The sequence below is a fragment of the Saimiri boliviensis genome, chromosome 10 (genome assembly GCF_048565385.1).
Source record: "Saimiri boliviensis isolate mSaiBol1 chromosome 10, mSaiBol1.pri, whole genome shotgun sequence".
NCBI lineage: Eukaryota > Metazoa > Chordata > Mammalia > Primates > Cebidae > Saimiri > Saimiri boliviensis.
In genome coordinates this window covers 15,735,479-15,755,124 of record NC_133458.1, presented here as the reverse complement: position 1 = coordinate 15,755,124, position 19,646 = coordinate 15,735,479, and the positions used below count along the sequence as shown (strand labels likewise).

General features: G+C 40.5%; 2 protein-coding genes across 3 annotated transcripts in view; both read left to right on the top strand.

Annotated features, from left to right (window-relative positions):
• TAS2R5 (taste 2 receptor member 5) overlaps nt 1-9,927 on the top strand; it is a 102,961-nt gene extending 93,034 nt beyond the window's left edge. Inside the window, exon 2 of the mRNA XM_074378987.1 lies at nt 9,856-9,927. The gene's annotated coding sequence lies outside the window, so the exon portion shown is untranslated. The remainder of the gene's footprint in view (nt 1-9,855) is intronic.
• A 5,618-nt stretch (nt 9,928-15,545) lies between these two features.
• The window catches only part of MGAM (maltase-glucoamylase), a 221,792-nt gene continuing 217,691 nt past the window's right edge, over nt 15,546-19,646 (top strand). For both annotated transcript variants that reach the window (XM_074378986.1, XM_039473042.2), the window contains exon 1: nt 15,546-15,636. The gene's annotated coding sequence lies outside the window, so the exon portion shown is untranslated. The remainder of the gene's footprint in view (nt 15,637-19,646) is intronic.

Genomic DNA, 19,646 nt, shown 5'->3' with positions numbered 1-19,646 from the left:
TTGAACAGTTGGCCACCATTGATTGGCCAAAATTTGATGACTGGCACAAGAGTAGGCTATGGTCTGTCTACAACTCCATTTAGGTTATAGTTCATAATGTACAGAGAAACCTTCAGGCCGAACTTAAAATATGTAATGAGGTAGCTTCAGGCTAAGCTTGATTTAACACTAAAAAAAGCTAAGTTCCTGCAGTGGCCTACAGGTCCCACATAATCAGAGCCTCTGTTCTGCTCAGATGCCATCTTCCTCTCTGTCTCCACGCCAGCCACATGGACCTCATTCCTGTTCTGTGAATTCACCAAGCACCCTCCTACCACAGAACCAATGAACTTGCACTTTCCACTCCGTGAATTATTTTTCCTCTATGTCCTCCCATGTCCCACTCTTTCTAAAAGATCTCCTCTCAAAAGTCATCTTGTTAGAGAGACTTTCCCTACGAATTGTATCCCTTGCCCTATGAATTGTATCCCATCTAATATTGTTAAATATTAGATGCATACTGTAATATTTAACCTGTTTTACACTTCTGCATATATTCAATTATTTATTACCTATACCCGCCATCCCCCACTAAAAAATTTAAGTTTCATGGGGGTGTTACTTAACACATATTTTTGAATGAATAAAATTTTCATAAATGAAACATTTAGTAGTCTATAGCACCCCCACAGGTTATATTTATAACAATGTTGTATTATATTTTTAACATTCCCAGAATTTTTTATATATATATATATATATATATGCACTTTTTTTTTTTTTTTTGAGACAGAGTTTCGCTCCTGTTACCCAGGCTGGAGTGCAATGGTGTGATCTCGGCTCACCATTAACCTTCGCCTCCTGGATTCAGGCAATTCTCCTGCCTCAGCCTCCTGAGTAGCTGGGATTACAGGCGCGTGCCACCATGTCCAGCTAATTTTTTGTATCTTTAGTAGAGACAGGGTTTCACCATGTTGACCAGGATGGTCTCAATCTCTTGACCTTGTGATCCACCCGCCTCGGCCTCCCAAAGTGCTGGGATTACAGGCTTGAGCCACCGCACCCAGCCCCCAGAATTATATTCTAACATACATGTTTATAATTTCTGAAGTCTAACTTTCTCCCCTTTTAAACATTTTCAAATATTTGTTGAGCTCTGGCCTTCCAATATTTCCAATTCTCCTTTATTTCTAAAGGAATTGGATGGATTTCATGATCCCATCTATAAGCTTTGGAAAAATTCAGGCTAGTTAATCAGTAGAGATTGGAGAACTGATTATTTAGAGACTTGGTGTTATTTTCCAACACTTCCTCCCACTCTGGTGCTTCCTTCCCACTCTTACAAATGCGGTGACTTTATCAGTCCTTTTCCAGTTGTTTTATGATTGCTCTTTATGTGTCACTCACTCATGTTGGGGAATGAGTGTAGATGGAAGGAGAGGAGCAGTTGAGTGGCTCTGCTTTTGGCTTGCTATCTGTTGTGTGATAACATCTTCTTAAGAAGTGGAGCTTGCTCTGCCTAGTGCTTTGCCAGACCTCTCAACTAACTCTTCACAGCCACACTTTGGGCATTTCTCTAAGTGTGCTCTCAGCTTAGAGGCAAAGGCTTGTGTTGAGAGTGTGGGCTCTGAATCCAGGCTACCTTAAGTTAAGATCTGGCTCTCCTGTTTACACTGTGTGATCCTGACAAGTGATTCAACTCTTTCCATTCATCTCAGATGAAATGGAGATGATGTTCAAAATAGTACCTACCTAAGAGGGTGGCAAGGATTACCTAACTTAACACGCAAGATGTGCTTGGAATTGTGACTGGTACATGATGGCCCAGTCGATAAATGTTAGTTAGTATTACCACTGTTCTTATGTGTTGTCCTTGATGTCCCTCACCCAGTTCTCTTTTTTTGCGTATTCATTAAAAATACTCCTTCAATCCTTTAAGAGTTATTGGTGCTGCCCCATTGGTGTTTTTACTTTATCTTTGTATTTTTTATGTTTTCTTTTGACTAAAGCTCCTTATTATTAGTAATGACATAAGTCAGTGATTACTAAAGATGTTTGCTCTTGTTTTATTCTGAACTGTTCATATGCAGATATTTACATAGTCTTTATTTGTGCATCATGATGTAGCAGTTGTATTTAATTCATTGTGTTTGTGATCACTTCATTTGGGTCATTCATGCTTACAGAATGTCAAACACAGGCAGTTCTGCACTTTCAACTGAAGCTAATTTCCTCCTTGCCTTCACCACACCAGGTGGCGGTATTGCACTAAAGGTGTTTAGAAAAGATGTTTGCTTCCCTAAAAAGTCTATGTAGAAACTTGCTCCACTGCACAAGCAGAGATATATAACTGTACAGTTAGAGCCATTTATATCAAGATTATAACCTTTTATATAAAAACAAAGTTCTTTATGTTATTTTTTGGAACACCAAATCCCAACTTAATCTTTCAATAATAAGGGCTCTTTTAGAGAAAGGTAACACAAACTTTCATCAATACTCCCCCTCTGTTTGACTTAGGTACACACAGTGTTTGGGGTTCTCTAAACAATCTTCTTTGTAGATAGTCCTTAGCAATTGGCTATTTTTTGAAAAATGGTTTACTCAGGAAACTAAAAACAATAAAGTCCACTGCAATGCTAATAAGAGCAGTGGTAGGAATACAAAATTAATCAGATGTAATAAAAAGACTTAGTCTCTGGATTTTGCAACTAAACATGTTAAAAATTCTTAACCTACGTAAACTGTGGTTAGACTTTTGCGGCCACTTATTTTTGGAGACTGGAATTACATTCTTTGGATTGATTTTTAAAAATTGCTCTTCATCAGCTTGACCGAAGAACACTATTACTAGTAATATCAAACCTCATTCCCTTAAAATACCTTGCTTAGATGTTTCCAATGACTAGAGAAATGGACATACCAATATATGTTTATTAAGAAGAAAATATATTCCAGCTGTTGTAATGGGCACTGAGGACACACTGGTAAACAAAGGGGTATTAGAGGAACTGAAAGAGCAGGGCCTTAAAGTAAAACCATAAGCTTAAAGTAAGCCATACCTTACTTTAGGGGAAAAACACCACTAGATGACTTCAGATTGCAGAGTTAACTGAAAGAAACAATGTTGGGGGAGAAACAATGGACAGGAAACAGACGATTGGGGTAGTGTCATTCGGAAATACAGGCAGTGACCATAATCAACAGAACTCAAAACATGAAATGGCACCCAGAAAGGTGATGAGGCAGGAAGGAGCTCGGTGCTTTCACGGGGAGAGGGGAGGCCCTCGTGGCTGGCTTGTAGCCACAGGTGAGACTGCAGGTGAGATTGCAGGTGAGGCTGGGCTCAGGGCCAGGGCAACTGCTTCCACTATTGCGTGATTACAATATAAAGTGACCCGTGATTGGCTAGCTACCATTTCCCCGCCCCTGTGATTGGCTATCTCCCGTTCTTCCCCCTCCTCCCCGCCCGTGATTGGCTATCTCCCGTCGTCCCCCGTGATTGGCTATCTCCCGTTCCCTATGATTGGCGCTCTCCCGTTCTCCCGCTGCCGGAATTCCGAGGACAGCGAGACAGGTGAGAAAGAACGGACAGCTTGCCCCCAGGACCCAGCGGAGACCTAGAAGGAGTCTCTGCACCTCCAGTCTCCCCAAATAATCAGGCCAAGCAATGGACGTCAGTTTTTTACAGGACGTTCCAGCTTCCCCAGGACCTAGTCTTCCGATCGCTATTTAACAGCTCCCACCAGGTGGCGCCAGACCACTGAGAGGCCCGGAATTCCGGTCAGGCTCGCGGTTCACCCTCCCCTCGGCCACTTAAACAGTAACGTGGTCTCATACCTTACACAATTGAAATTTTAGACTCCATTTACTGCGTTATGATAGGTTGAATTTCCTTGATTCTCACAGTTGCCCTGCGAAGAATGTAATGATATTTCCACTGTGATGAGAAAGTGGTTTCGGGAAGGTTAAGTAGTTAAATATCTTGGCCAAGGGAAATTAGTGAGGAGCTGGGATTCCGACCACAGGTATTTTGATTTCACCTTTGACGCTCCTTTCTCTTAAGCCTAACTCCTAATCTAGGTTTCAGGCTGGAGCAGATACCCTTCCTTTGATAAGATGCCTTGTAACATTTTTTTCCATTCTCAGCCCTATTTGAGCTTTCTTCTTTTCTTTTCTTTCTTCTTCTTCTTTTTTTTTTTTCCCCTCGTGGGCAAGGGGAGTGCATTTGCTCTTGTGAAGCGGTTAATAGCTCATTCCATTCCCAGGAGAGAGAAAAATTCAGTTTGGATAGGTTTCCACCTCAGGAGGCCACTGTTCTGGTGAGGGAAAGGAGTGGGGCAAAATCTCGCTAGGTTCGTTGAAAGAACATGTAGATCTTCGCAACAGGTTAACATAGCTGTTAGTAAAGTTAGAGCCCTGGAGCGTAAAAGGAAATTCCTCAGAATTTTTTCAGGTGGATCTGGGATGACGTCTTCCATTACTCCCTTCCTACAGGCTTCCTGTATCCCGTTTGCTTCCATTATACTTCGTCCTAGCACTATTGCAGCACTTACTATACGTGTTAAAATATGTGTTTGTTTACATGTGTATCCTCAGTTATACTGAGCAGAGATTATGTGTTGTTCTTTTTTCACTCTGCATTGTATATGACAAATAATTAGATTTTTGTTCATTCATTTGGCCATTCACTTTAAATGCAAAGTAATGGTTTGACCAACCTTGCTTTCTTATGAATGTAGGTATGTTGGCCCTGCTTAAATCTAGGTGAATTCACTCCTGGGATTCTTTTTATATTCATTTATTTATTTATTTTTATGAGACAGGGTCTCACTCTACTGCTCAGGCTAGAGTGCAGTGGTGTGATCTCAGCTCACTACAACTTTTGTCTCGAGCTATCTTCCCACCTCAGCCTCCAAAGTACCTGGGACTACAGGCACATGCCTCTATATCCAGCTAATTTTTGTATTTTTTGTAGAGACAGGGTTTCATCATGTTGCCCAGGGTGATCTCAAACTCCTGAGCTCAAGCTATCTGCCCGCCTCAGCCTTCCAAAGTGCTGGGATAACAGATGTGAGCCACCACGTCTGGCCTCCTGGGAGTGTAACATGTTTTCTGCACTGAAGATCAAAGTCTGCATTGTGTAACCATTCTGGAGAGCACCCATCCTAAGAGAAGAAAAAATTAGGTAGTGAAATGATCCAGTAACAAAACTGTAGGCACCAAAGTGTAGGCAGTCTCTTGTTCTAGGGAACATGGTGTTTGCCATGAGGCCTTGACCTCTGTTCCAGTCCTGGGACTTCTGTCGGAATCCAAAGAACAGTTTATGAAGTAGGCCCTTTTGGCTGCAAGCAGTCAAGATTCATTCAGGTGAGCTCCAGTAATAATGGATTTTTATAAGCTGCATCAATAGTTCTCGAGGTTTAAGGTACCCCACACTAGGGAGATCAGGATCACCGGGGAACTTGTTAGAAATGCAAGGCCTCTGACCTATTGAATAAACACCTCTGAAGGTGTTCATGACTCTGTGTTCTAACAAGCCATTCAGGTGATTCTGATGAACACTCATGTTTGACAACTACTGGGATATACAGAGAAAGAGGTTTTCCAGGACTTCAGCAATGATCCACACTTCACAGAGATTAAGCATCACTTGGGTGGTGAAACTTTATTCAGGATCCATGTTTTTTTTTTTTTTTTTTTTTTTTTTTAAGCAGTAGGAGGTAATTGCCATTCACTTGAATGTTCCACTGTAAGTGAGATTCAGACTCTTGTTAGAAATTGAAGAAGGGCTTTGATGCTTTTAGCCGATATAGTGCCAAGAGTCCCAGGAATTCCCAAATCTGGCTCTGCCTGTTATTCCTGTGACATCAGAAGAACAGCAATGAAAGGGCATGTAACATGGGTATTTCTCTTTTAAATGTGACGGCAGCATCCAACAGCGCTCGCTGCAAAGCCCTGGTACCAGTTGGGTTGAAGCAAGCAGTAGGTCTAGGTAGAATCCAGATATCCAACTTGCCGTTCTTTCCAGGGTAGATAGTACCAATTAATTGCCCATGCAGTAGTCTCTCCATTATCAATGGAACTTCTGTGTTTCTTAGGCAGGTCAGTATTTCTAACTTAAAAAACTACACATCTCATCCTTCTTTCAAATAGGAATGTCCAAATGACACAAGAAAAAGTAATTGGATGGAATTTCTTAGAAAGCCCTTGTTGCCTTTCCCTTTTTCTGTGTCTGAACTTGAATGTATTGTTGGACTCTAACCATAAGGGAAAAGCCAAGATAATCTCAAAGATTTCACTCTGAAATCCTTGATGGCTGAAACTATACCAGCAACTACTCTCTTCCAGCCTTATCATTACTTGATAATGGAAAACTCTTATGTCCTTAAGCCACAATGCTTGGAACATTATTATTGGAAGCTGAATGCAATTACTAACTTATCCAATGTGAAACCTATACCTTGGGACCAGAATGTGCAAGAGTAGAGAGAGGGAGAGGAGAAGTAAGGGGGGGGAGAGAGAGAGAGAGAGAGAGAGAGAGAGAGAGAGAGAGAGATTGATTACTTACTTATTTGGAGAAAGAGAGAAAGAAGAGAAAGAAGAGCAAACTTGCCTGAAAGAAGGCTCTTGGATCTAATTGCCCATCTAAGCATGTGAAGCCAAGAGTGGAATGGAGAGAAGGGCAGCCTGCTTCTTGTCTATGTTTGCTTGTCAAGAAGAGGTAGGAAACAAGAAGTGCAATAGAGGAAACCAAAGAAAAGCTGTCTTTACTTCCTACCTTTGAAGGCATATTGTTTTTGTCCACACGTATTTGTTACAGGGTGGTTGGCAGAGTGGTAATGGTATGAGGACATGTGGTTAAAGATTCTCTCACACAATTTTTGTTCCTGTTTTTCTATTTTTTCATTTTGTTCTTGCTACTAATTGATCCTGCTAGTAATTCTCTCTGTGTCTTACACTGAAAAAGAGAATCTGAGTGGCTGATTGGGTCACCCAGTAGGGTACTTCCTGAGCTGTAGGCCAATTTCAGGGTTGGCCATCTTTGGGTTAGGTGTCCATCCCTGGTCCCTATATATATATATATGTGTGTGTGTGTGTGTGTGTATATATATATATATATATATATTTTTTTTTTTTTTTTTTTGGGAGGGAGTCTCGCTCTGTCACCCAGGCTGGAGTGCCGTGGTGCAATCTCAGCTCACTGCAACTGCCATCTCCTTAGTTCAAGTGATTCTTCTGCCTCAGCCTCCCAAGTAGCTGGGATTACAGGCATGTAACACCATGCCTGGCTAATTTTTTGTATTTTTAGTGGAGATGGGGTTTCACCGTGTTAGCCAGGATGGTCTTAATCTTCTGACCTTGTGATCCACCTTCCTTGGCCTCCCACAGTGCTGAGATTCCAGGCAGGAGCCACTGTGCGCGGCCTGTCCCGGCATCTTTAATGCCAGCATGGAACCTTGTGATTAGGGACATAAGATCAGTTTTCTCAGCAGGGATCTGTGGGTGGGGACTCCTTTTGAGGGACCTTTGGACCCCTCTTTAAGTTTTGTTTGGTTCACAAACATGAGCTAAGGGTAAGGAGGTTTTAGGTGAAAGCTGACAGAGTTGTAAGCCATTGGATGACAGCCTTTTTGTGCTTCTTCCTGGCAGATTTCCTATAACAGAACATGTATAGCACTGGCACTTAGACGCTTCTTCCTCTTTCTGCAGACATGGGTGCTCAGGCCATACCCAGAGACAGTGGGGACATGGTGATTCCCAGAGAGCAGGGTAGGAGAGGGGAGGTACCTGGAGGAAGGATGCTGAACCAGAGAAGACAGCAAACATGACAGAGACTATACCTGGCCATAAGACATTGTTTGTGAATTTAAGACATTTCCTATGGCATTCTTTTCACATTTTTCCCTTGGGGTAGGGGACTGAAGGGAAACATACCTACCAGTAGCTCATTATAGGGGAAAATTTCTATAGAATTTAGTGTTTGATGTTGTGAAACAATTGTGTATGCATTTTCATACTATTACATTATACTGCCACAATTTTAGCAATTCAAAATATTGATTGAAGTGACTTACTACTTTCCAATGATCTTGAACTAAAATGGAACTTCCAAGAAAATGCATTACGAACCTCTCAGTATGCCACCACATACCTCCTAGGGTACGTGCACCCTCATCTAAAGAACAAAATTCAGTGGGGATGCCAATCAATTGGGAGGGACTTTGTGGAGATTTGGAGGTTCCACACTTGCAGGTGGTTGTAAAAGCTGGAAAAATGCAGATAACAGGAGGATAACTTTTTGCTTGTTGGTTAGACTATGATTAGACATTTTTGGTGGAGATATTTATTTATACTGGTCAATGGAAGACAACCTGAGCCTGTCATAGCAGGGCTAGCAGGGACCATTTTGTGACCCTCCCAAAAATGTGTCTCAAATCCACATTTTTGGAAGGGTGAATCCGTCTGGACGAGGTTGAGTCATCTGTTCAGTACTGGTTCACTTGGCTATGATCAGAGGATTGGGGTGATGTTAAGCTTCCTTCACAAAAGTGAACCATGCAGGTGTCTGTGAGGCACAGGGAAGGTGGCCAGGGAGGAAATGATGGGGGTTTCTAGAACAAGATTTGAGTTTAAAGAGAAATAGCCATTGCTGAGGTAAGGATGGTAGAATTTGACAACTGATAGGATTTGAGGGATTCCCATGTGGGAGACTTGGTGGGAAATGCTCTTTGAATTTGTTGAATGAATGAACAAACATTAACTCTGGAAAAACCATTTTCCGTATTTACTGATTTTAAACCCTATGAACATTGAATTCCTGAATTGAAATTAAATTAGTGTGAGTTCAACTTCATCACTATATGAGTGACCTTTAGCAACTCATTCCTCTTAGTATCTGTTTCCTCATTTATACATGGGCATTAAAAATGCCTGCCCTATCTTAAAAGATTGTTGTAATCAATGAGATAGTACAGATTAAAGTACTCTGGGGCTGGGCGCAGTGGCTCACACCTTTCTTTAGTTTCTGTACTTTGGAAGGTCAAGGTGGGTGGATGACCTGAGGAGGAGTTCGAAACCAGCCTGTCTCTACTAAAAATACAAAAATTAGCTGGGTGTGGTGGTGCATGCCTGTAATCCCAGCTACTCAGGAGGCTGAGGTGGGAGAATTGCTCAAACCCAGGAGGTGGAGGGTGCGGTGAGCTGAGATCACACCACTGCACTTTAGCTTGGGCAGCAGAGCAGGATTGTCTAAAAACATAAAATAAATTAAAAAAAGGTATTCTGAAAACTGTAAAGTATCACACAATGTAAAGTTTTATTTATTTATTTTTAGACAAAGGCTTGCTCTGTTGCCCAGGCTAGAGTGCAGTGGCGCGATCTCGGCTCACTGCAATCTCTGCCTCCCGAGTTCAAGGGATTCTCCTGCCTCAGCCTCCTGAGTAGCAGGGATTACAGGTACCAGCCACCATGCCCAGCTAATTTTTGTATATTTAGTAGAGATGGGGTTTCACCGTGTTGGCCAGGCTGGTCTTGAATTCCTGACCTCGCGATCCACCACCTCACCCTCCCAAAGTGCTGGGATTACAGGCATGAGCCACCTCGCCGACCAAGTGTAAAGTTTTATGTGAATACTAGGTATTGTGCTATTCCTAAAATTCTCTCTGTACTCCTACCTGTGTGTGCATCTGTTCTGTGGTGGTGGAGAGGAAAGGAATAGAAGACAGTGTAAAGCTGCTAAGTAATAGACATTTCACAAGACAAGGAAATGCTGTAATGTCCTTTGTAAGATGTTTCTGCTCTCACCTTCCTCTGAACATTTCTGGGCAGATACATTACTCCTGCTCCAACCAATTCATTTTCTTCCCTTTGCAGGTGGCATGTGATGTTAAGGGCTTTTATATAGGACAAAAGAAGGAAAACAACTTGGCTGCAATAAAAACAGAGGTAAAATTTAAAGTTTGTAGGCTATGGAGACTGTCAGAAATCATTTTGATAGGGACGGGGTGTAAATGCCATGTGCTTGTGAGTGTGTGTGTATGTGTGTGAGTATATGAGAGAGAGAGAGAGAGAGAGAGAGCGAGAGAGAGAGAGACAGAGAGAGAGAGACAGAGACAGAGACAGAGACAGAGAATGAGTGTGTGTGTGTCTTGTAGTAGTGGTTTTTCTCCACTGGCCTGTGGAATCAGTTCAGTGTATGATGTGTTAACGGTTTACTGTGGCTATTCCTAAGGGTTGAGGCATTGGAGGAATAGTTCTTAATAGAATTTAAGCTAATGATACTGCTTGCTGGATATTATTTCATTTTCAGAAAAGACTGGTTGAGGAGGAGTTGGGAAACTGACATTGGATGTCAGGTGTACTTATGTCAGTGTAGGCTCAAAATAACACCATGAAGTATACATGATCATTCCCAATTTCCAGATAAGGCAATTGAGCTTCAGAATATTTAAATGACTGTCCAAGTTCTGCAGAAAGTAAGTAGAGGACTTCATATTTAAGCCCAGGCTAGTTTGATTTGAAACTCCATGTTCTTCCTTCCTTTTTCTTTTCTTTTTTTTTTAAATTTTTTTTTATATTATTATTATTAGAGACAGGGTCTTGCTGTGTTGCCCAACTGGAGTGCAGTGGTGCTATTAGAGCTCCCTGCAGCCTCAAACTCTTGGGCTCAAGTGACCCTCCTGCCGCTGGATTGGGGCTGTGAATCCCTAAAGTGCATTCTCCAAATTTTCCAAAATTCCTCAGTTTTTATGAAAAATTCCCCCAATTTTTATATTAAATCATCTGAAGATTTAAAATGAAAATACTCTCCAAAAAATGATTTATCTTGAATGAAATCTTATATTTGACAATTTCAAACTAAAGGGATACTTTTTAAGGACTTTTAAGGACTTTTAAGGACACCTAAGCCTGGGTGTGTGATGTTCCACTCCCTGTGTCCATGTGTTCTCATTGTTCAACACCCATTTATGAGTGAGAGCATGCAGTGTTTGGTTTTCTGTTCTTGTGTCAGTTTGCTGAGAATGATGGTTTCCAGCTTCATCCATGTCCCTGCAAAGGACATGAATGCATCCTTTTTTTATGGTTGCATAGTATTCTGTAGTACATACGTACCACATTTTCTTTATCCAGTCTGTTATTGATGGGCATTTGGGTTGCTTCCAAGTCTTTGCTATTGTGAATAGTGCTGCAATAAACATACATGTGTATGTGTCTTTATAATAGAATGATTTATAATACTTTGGGTATATACCCAGTAATGGGATTGCTGGGTCAAATGGTTTTTCTATTTCTAGATCCTGGAGGAATCACCACGCTGTTTTCCACAATGGTTGAACTAATTTACACTCACACCAACAGTGTAAAAGCATTCCTGTTTCTCCACAGCCTCTCCAGCATTCAGATAAACTCCCACATTCCCTAGTTATTTGCTTTTCTTTATCAACTAAAGGTAAAGGGGATTAGGCTGCCTTCAGCCAAAACTTCTACTGAAACTATGCAAACTTCTTGGCCTTCTAAGAAGGTTTGTGATTATATTCTATGCTTTTACAATCTTTCCATCCATCCTGACTGAAGCCTCACAAATGACTACCTGCTGTGTTCAGAATTCTGATTGAGGGTGGAGAGACTGGCATGTTTGAATGGGCCTTGGATTGAGGATTCAGGGTTTGAGCTCTTGTCACAACTGTGGCAAATGCATAATAATCATAATAATTGTAACTGACACTAATTGAGTATTTACTAAGTAACATCAAGTTTTTAAACTCACATTATTTTGTCTAGTTTATAAATTTATTGGATAGGTAACTTAATCTTCATTTAAGTTAAAGGATCAGAAACTTAGTTGTTTAAGCTCCCCCAGCTAACAAGCAGACCTGGGCTTCGCATTCAGTCTGGCCCGTTCGGATCTGAAACTCTGAGTCACCACTCACACAAACCTCATATTCCTGGGTCTCAGCTTCCTCTTCCGTAAACAAGGAGGCTGTGCTTAGTGATTTTTAAAGTTCTTTAAGGGCAATACCAAACAATTCAACTCACATGTCCTAGGAGCTTGGTGGATGTACATTTGGATTAGACACTGGCTGCCTTGGGACCATTGTGAACATCAGTGAGCTCATTTAGTGAGCTCATTTAGGCAAAGGTCTTGTTTTATTTGTTTTATTGAGGTAGGCTCTCCCTCTGTTACCCTGCAGTGGCATGATCATAACTCACTGTAGCCTTGTCCTCCAAGCTCAGGTGATCCTTCCCCTTCAGCCTCTCAAGTAGCTGGGACTACAGGTGTGGGCCACCACACCCAGCTGATTTTTTATTTTTTGTAGAGATAGGTTCTCCTTGTGTTGCCCAGGCTGGCCTTGAACTCCTGGGCTCAAGTAATCTTCTTGTCTTGGCTTCCCAAAGTGTTAGGATTATAGGTATGAGCCCCTGCTCCAGACCCAAGGTCTTGGCACTCAGCCAACCTTCATGCATGTCAGTCTTCCTTTCTTTCCTCTTTTAGCTCTAAATTATTTGATTCCATGATGCCAAAGAAACACAGTAAGTCAATGTTTCCATGGTGGTCAGTGTTCACTGATGGTTGGTGAAGTAAGAAAAGTAAGGATAAGGAAGTAAACTTTTCAAAAGAGATACATTGATTCAATTTTGATTGTCTATAGCTACTGTGAAATGACTGTGATAAGAGATAGTAACTTTTGTTCATATTTTTCAGGTGACATATATGGTTTATAAGTTTAGGTCTCTTGGACCAGTTTCATTTTTTCCAAATTTTTGCTAGTCCATAAAGACAAACGTCTAGAAAGAGCAGTAGTTGAGCAGGACTTTTTAAATTACGTGTGGTAAAACAGCAATTGTTTAAAAAATTTCTGATATATCACAGACTGAGGCTTTTGTAAAATTAAAACTAAGTTACTAAAAAAAAAACATAAAGCATATACAGATATAAGTTCCATTTTTAAATTATCAGGATCAATGACATGAAATAATTCTGTCAAATTGTAATGCAAGCCTCTCAACACGTATTCTCAATTTCTGTGCTTATTTTTTTGGAAGCTGGCAACCACAGGCTCACAGGTAACACTTTGAATATCACAGAGCAGAGAACTCTGCCCTACTTGGAGGAAGGTCCTCTTAGTAATATCTGGGGTTTGTAGCGATAATTCTGAGAGCCTGTGAACTTGGAAGGGGAAAATATTTACATATCTTCGATTTGAATTGAAATTTAAAGTTAGGTTGCAAACTACAGTGGTGTTAGTAGTACCTATGACTTTTTGGTTTCAAGAGAGGTCACAGTTACTTTCACATCATGTATTTAAAACAATCTAAAAATATTTTTATGCTTATCTTGTTTTTGAAATTGCAATCGCTGTTAGACATGTTGCTTTATTGTTAGTATATCATTAAAGAAGCACAAACTGTAATTTAAAAAATATTATAGTAACTGTATTTCAGTGCAATTGATTTTCTTTGTATCTTGGCTTACTGCAACCTCTGCCTCCCAGGTTCAAGCAATTCTCCTGCCTCAGCTTCCTGAGTAGCTGGGCTTACAGGCACGTACCACCACAACCAACTGATTTTTGCATTTTTAGTAGAGATGCAGTTTCACCATGTTGGCCAGGCTGGTCTTGAACTCCTGGCCTCAAGTGATCTACCCACCTCAGCCTCCCAAAGTGTTGGGATTACAGGCATGAGCACTGTGCCTGGCCTAAAAATTAATTCTAAGAGAGAATAATTATATTTAATTATATTTAATAATTATTTAATTATTAAATAATTTAATATAATTATTTAATAATTAAATATTTAATTAAATTAAATATTTAAATATTTAATTAAATTAATTAAATTAAATATTTAAATAATTAAATTAAATAATTTAATATAATTATTAAATATAATTATTTAATAATTACATTTGATTATATTATATAATTATTATAATTATAATAATTCTAATTATAAGCGTGTCTCAGCTCAATGGGTTCTTCTTGCCCACTTCCCCCCAAAAAGATCAGTGGAACAGCGGGCAGTACAGCAAATGAAGAGTTTAATAATCACAGGGCTGGCCAAACAAGACAGGGAGAAATTTCTCAAACCCATCTCCCCCAGGATTCAAAGACTAAGGTTTTTAAAGGGTACTTTGTTGGGCACGGGGTTGGGGAACTGGTACAATCGATTGGTGGGGGATGAAGTGACAGGAGCACCTAAAACTGTCTTTGTGCAGTTGAGTCAGTTCCCAGGCAGGGTGTATGTGTGGAGAGGGTCTCAAGACCAGGTGGTAACCCTTGGTCTACTGAAATGCTGACAAATATCTAAAAGACCAGCTATTTAAGTTTCACTATAGTGATTGATATGGTTAGGCTTTGTGTCCAAACCCAAATCTCATCTTGAATTGTAATCCCCATAATCCCCACGTGTCGAGGGAAGGACCAGGTGGGAGGTGATTGGATCGTGGGGGCAGTTGTTCTCATGATAGTGAGTGAGTTCTCATGAGATCTCATGGTTTCATAAAGCAGTTTTCCCTGCACTTTGCTTGCTCTCTCTCACCTGCCGCCATATAGGACATGCCTGCTTCCCCTTCCACCATGATTGTTTCCAGAGGCCTCTCTGGCCTTGTGGGAACTGTGAGCCAACTAATCCTCTCTCCGGTATACCTTTATAGCAGTGTGAAAACAGACCAAGGCAGTGACGCTATCTTTGGTTGCTGGGGAAGTTAAAAATTTTGTGACACTGGTTATGTGACTCTGGAGCAGTAAGCAACTTATAGAAAAACAAACTAAGCCATGGCAGAGCATTGTTTAACTATGCTTATTCTTTAGCAAAGTCCAAGCCCCTACTGTAATTCCAACCTTGCCTCACGAATGTGGCTTTAAGCTCCAGGCAAAAGGGAGATCATTTTCCCTTGATTCCAAGTTTAACTATAAACTAAATCCCTCTCATAGTTATCTTTGCCTTTGTACTAGAATAAGCAAAAAGCCAACCACAAAACCCCCCCACCCCCCAGAAAACCCAATTTAGTCTTGGAGGCTAGAAGCAAGATGGAGTCAGTCATGTTAGATTTATCTTATTTATAATTCTGCAGAGGCAGCTGAAGAGTCACCAGACTGTTGAAGGATTTCCATACTGCAAACAAGCTTAAGGACACTTTTTTTAGTGGCGAGAAAGAAGAAAACTATTTTAAAAACAATTTCCTTTCATCACAATCATCAGATTGTGCTACTAAATGTCAGTGGGTTTCTGAGAAATTAGGAGTCACTGCAAGAGACCCGGGCACTTTTACTGGTCTTTTTTTACTTTTTGCTTTTATCATCTACAAGTATACAAATTGTGTCTGTGTTCTCTTACCAGGCATACTGAGTATCCCCACCACATAATAAACATTCAGTACCTGGAGGGGATGGAGTGGGTCCTGAGGGGTGGCTTTTCCTTCCAAAGTCTTAGGGATGTCCTTCTTAGAGCAAGACCATGATTACTAATTAACTAAAAATTCTAATCCTGTAAATAAATCTGGACATTCATTTGCATTTGAAAGATATTAACATTTTCTCGATAGGTCAGTAGGCAGTTACCAGGACTTTGGTTGCTTTGGTGGACTGTGCTCCTCTGCTTTTATTGCTGAGCCATCCTTCAGACAGAGAGGGAGCGGCTGCAGGAGGTAATGAGGTATGTTTGTGAACCTTGGGTTCATTTATGTGTGTCTACAAGTGTGTGTAAATTTGTGTGGATCTCTTTTAGTCAAAATACCCTTGTTAATTTGTTAAACACAGACAAAGATAAACAATACCAACAATAAATCAAAAATTATGCACATGCACACATATGGAACAAAATTCTTCTCATTTATCTTTTTTTCTTAGTGTGTGTATATTCCTCTGAACTAAGGCTGGATCTATAAGCCTGATTGTAGAAAAACTTGTGTGTTTCTGTGTGAGGTGTGATGAATTATTTAACAGGTTGAGGTAGCAGGCAGAAATCCAGATTCTGGAAATGAGGTAAGGGAAATGAATAAAAGGAGTTTGAATTTGGGAGTGAGATTAGAGCATTTTGAGAGATTCCTTCTGAAAGGATATGGAGTTGTGATTGAGAAAAAGCCATTGGAGAACCAATTATAGTCAGAAAACTGAGAACTCTATCACTATGCTTATGAGTTTGGTGCCTCTGTTGATCAATTGCCGAATAATTTTAGGGAATGGTCTGAGGGCGTGTGTGTGTAAAATATTGGGATGCATTTATGAGGTGGTGTGCATTGAGGGTAGGGGAGACTTCCTGCAGAATCTGGAAGGAGGTCATAAAGAGAAAGGTAGGGCATTTGTCCTGGCAGTCATGTGTGGAGTAGAATGGAAGTGCCCATGGGAAGAGGAGGTGGTGATGGATTATTGTTGGCCCTCACTGATAAAACTTAAAATTAAAAAAAACCCAAACAGTTGGATCCTTACTAGTTCCTAGAGTCTGGCTAGACACATGTCGTCATTTCTCTTCTGACTGGTTACAGAGGTGGGAAGGGAGAGTTACTCTTGGGGAAAGAGAGAGAAGTTGAGACTAATTCCCATGGGTCTCTCTGACAAAGGATATCAGTAGGTTCTTGACGCAGGATCTGATCAGTGGCTTTGCTGGGCGAGGAGGACCTCCCAATGTCCAAACTGTCTCCAGTCTGTGGGCTGGTGTGGGACAGTAAGTGTATGTCTGTAGGTGTGCAAAGAGGGGCTGAGATGGAGGAAGTCTTTGGTTTGTTGTACCGGGTAGGTCCTTGTGCTACCAGGGACCAAATGAAGTGGTGTACTAAATTTAAGACAGTTAATTGCTATTTCACTCACACTTTCACAAGATGTCAATGATTATTTTTTTATTATCAGGCATTCTCTGATAATAAAACAAATAAGTTTTAATGAGCTAATAAAATTACTATAAAAATTGTTCTATAAGCATGGAATAGAAGTAGAAGAAGAAGTTTTCCGTTTAAAATTGGTTCAGGTGGGAGCTGTGGAATGTCATGAGAAATAGAAGCCTTTGTACACCTTGGTGCTGGGCTAAAGGAGAAGTTAGCTGTCTCCTGGAGATGATCCCTTTGCAGATCAGATGGGGAAACTAGTCCCAAAGGGCTTAAGCGGTTTTTCCAAGGTTACACAGCTGGTTAGGGTCAGAGCTGACTCTTAGATCTCTCACTTTGGATGTGATCAGACTTGCAAGAAAAAAGACATTTATTAGCTACCTTTTTTCTTTACAAGCAGCTAGGACATGATAGACCAACCCACTAAATATTGCCCAGCAATTTTTTTTTTTTTTGAGACGCAGTCTCACTCTGTTGTCAGGCTGAAGTGCAGTGGCACGATCTCGGCTCACTGAAACTTCTGCCTCCTGGGTTCAAGCGATTCTTCTGCATCAGCCTCCTGAGTAGCTGGGACTATAGGCACGCTCTACCACATCCAGCTAATTTTTGTATTTTTAGTAGAGATGAGGTTTCACCATGTTGGCCAGGATTGTCTCGATCTCTGGACCTTGTGATCCACCTGCCTTGGCTTCTGAAAGTGCTAGGAATACAGGTGTGAGCCACTGTGCACAGCCTGCCCAGCATTTTTGGTGAATGGCCATGGCTTGCTGGGGTCTTCTTTGCAAGTTGTTCTTGGTCTATCTACAATGAATCTTCTTTTCCACTAGATCTCATGCTTTGTGTTAGCAAAGGATTTTAAAAGAATGGCTTAGACCTCCATATACAAATCAAACAATGGCTATAATACCGCAAAGAGGACAAATAACCAGTTTTTCCAAATTAATTTAGATAGCCATTTAAATAATTTGGGCCCCTATGTGGTTTATCTGTCTACTTTGCCTAAAGAACTATAACAGTACCAGGACAATGGGCTTTGACAATTATTCATATATGAAATAATTCAAGAAGAAAAAAATTTCTATTGATTTTGCATGATATATATATAGCAATAATTCTTTCTTGTTTTTTGTTTTTGTTTTTGTTTGCGATGGAGTTTTGCTCTTGTTGCCCAGGCTGGAGTGCAATGGTGTGATCTTGGCTCACTGCAACCTCTGCCTCCTGGGTTCAAGCGATTCTCCTGCCTCAGCCTCTGGAGTAGCTGGGATTACAGGTGCCTGCCACCATGCCCAGCTAATTTTTTTGTATTTTTAGTAGAGACAGGGTTTCACTATGTAGTAGAGACTGCCTACTATGTTGGGCAGGCTGGTCTTGAACTCCTTACCTCAGGTGATCCACCCACCTTGGCTTCCCAAAGTGCTGGGATTATAGGTGTGAGCCACTGTGCCCAACCTCTTTTTTAAAATTTTACTTTAAGTTCTGGGATACATGTGCAGAATAGGCAGGTTTCTTACATGCCTGGTATACATGTGCCATGGTGGTTTACTGGACCTATCAACCCATCATCTAGGTTTTAAGTCCTATATGCATTAGGTCTTTGTCCTAATCCTCTCCCTCCTTTTGCCTTTCATCCCCTGACAGGCCCTGGTGTGTGACGTTCCCCTCTCTGTGTCCGTATGTTGTCACTGTTCAACTCCCACTTATGAGTAATAACATGTGGTGTTTGGTTTTCTGTTCCTGTGTTAGTTTGCTGAGAAGGATGGCTTCCAGCTTCATCCATGTCCCTGAAAAGGACATGAACTCAATCTTTTTTATGGCTACATAGTATGCCATGGTGTATATGTGTCACGTTTTCTTTATTCAGTCTATCATTGATGGACATTTGCATTGGTTCCAAGTCTTTGCTATTGTAAATAGTGCTAAAATAAACATATATGTGCCTGTGTCTTTATAATAGAATGATTTATAATTTTGGGGTTATATACCCAATAAGGAGATTGTTGGGTCAAATTGTATTTCTGGTTCTAGATCCTTGAGGAATCACCACACTGTCTTCCACAATGGTTGAACTAATTTACACTACCACCAACAGTGTAAAAGCATTCCTATATATATAGTAATAATTCTTACATTTCAGGAAGATTTTTTTTCTGACCAACCTAATTAAAATTGCAACCCTTACCCCAACATTCCTCATTCCCCCCTGCCCAACTTTTTCTCCATAGTTCTTATACAGTATAACCTTGTGTGTGTGTGTGTGTGTTTGTGTGTGTGTGTGTGTGTGTGTGTGTGTGTGTGTATTATTGTCTCTTTTTTCTACCCACAATAACGTAAGTTTCACGAAGGTGGGGATTTTTATCTGTTTTGTTCATGGTTGTATAGACAGTTTTTGAAAGGATGCTTGGCACTGTAGGGACTTAATAAATAATTCATGAATGAATAAATAAACTGCAAGCAGATTTCTTTCTTCCAGAGATATAGCTTGGGTAACTTGATGAATAAATGTGACAAATAAGACACATCAGTAGCTTTTCCTGGGTCTCCCAGATAATTTATAACAGTGGAGTGGGTCATAAACTTAATGTGATTTTATTTGATAAAACTACAATCTCACAGAAAGGCCAAGCTCATGTATACTGTGGGGCATTATAACATAGAATATAGAGTAATGAATGGTTAAAAGCCCTGGCTGTGGAGTCCAAAGTGCAGCGTTCAAATTATGGCTTTGTTCCTTATCAGCTGTATGACATCAGGCAAGTTATTTGACATTCCTGAAGCTTAATTTTTTCATCTGAAAGTGAGGATAGTAGCCATAATTAACTTGCAGTTGTTTTAAAAATTGTATTTG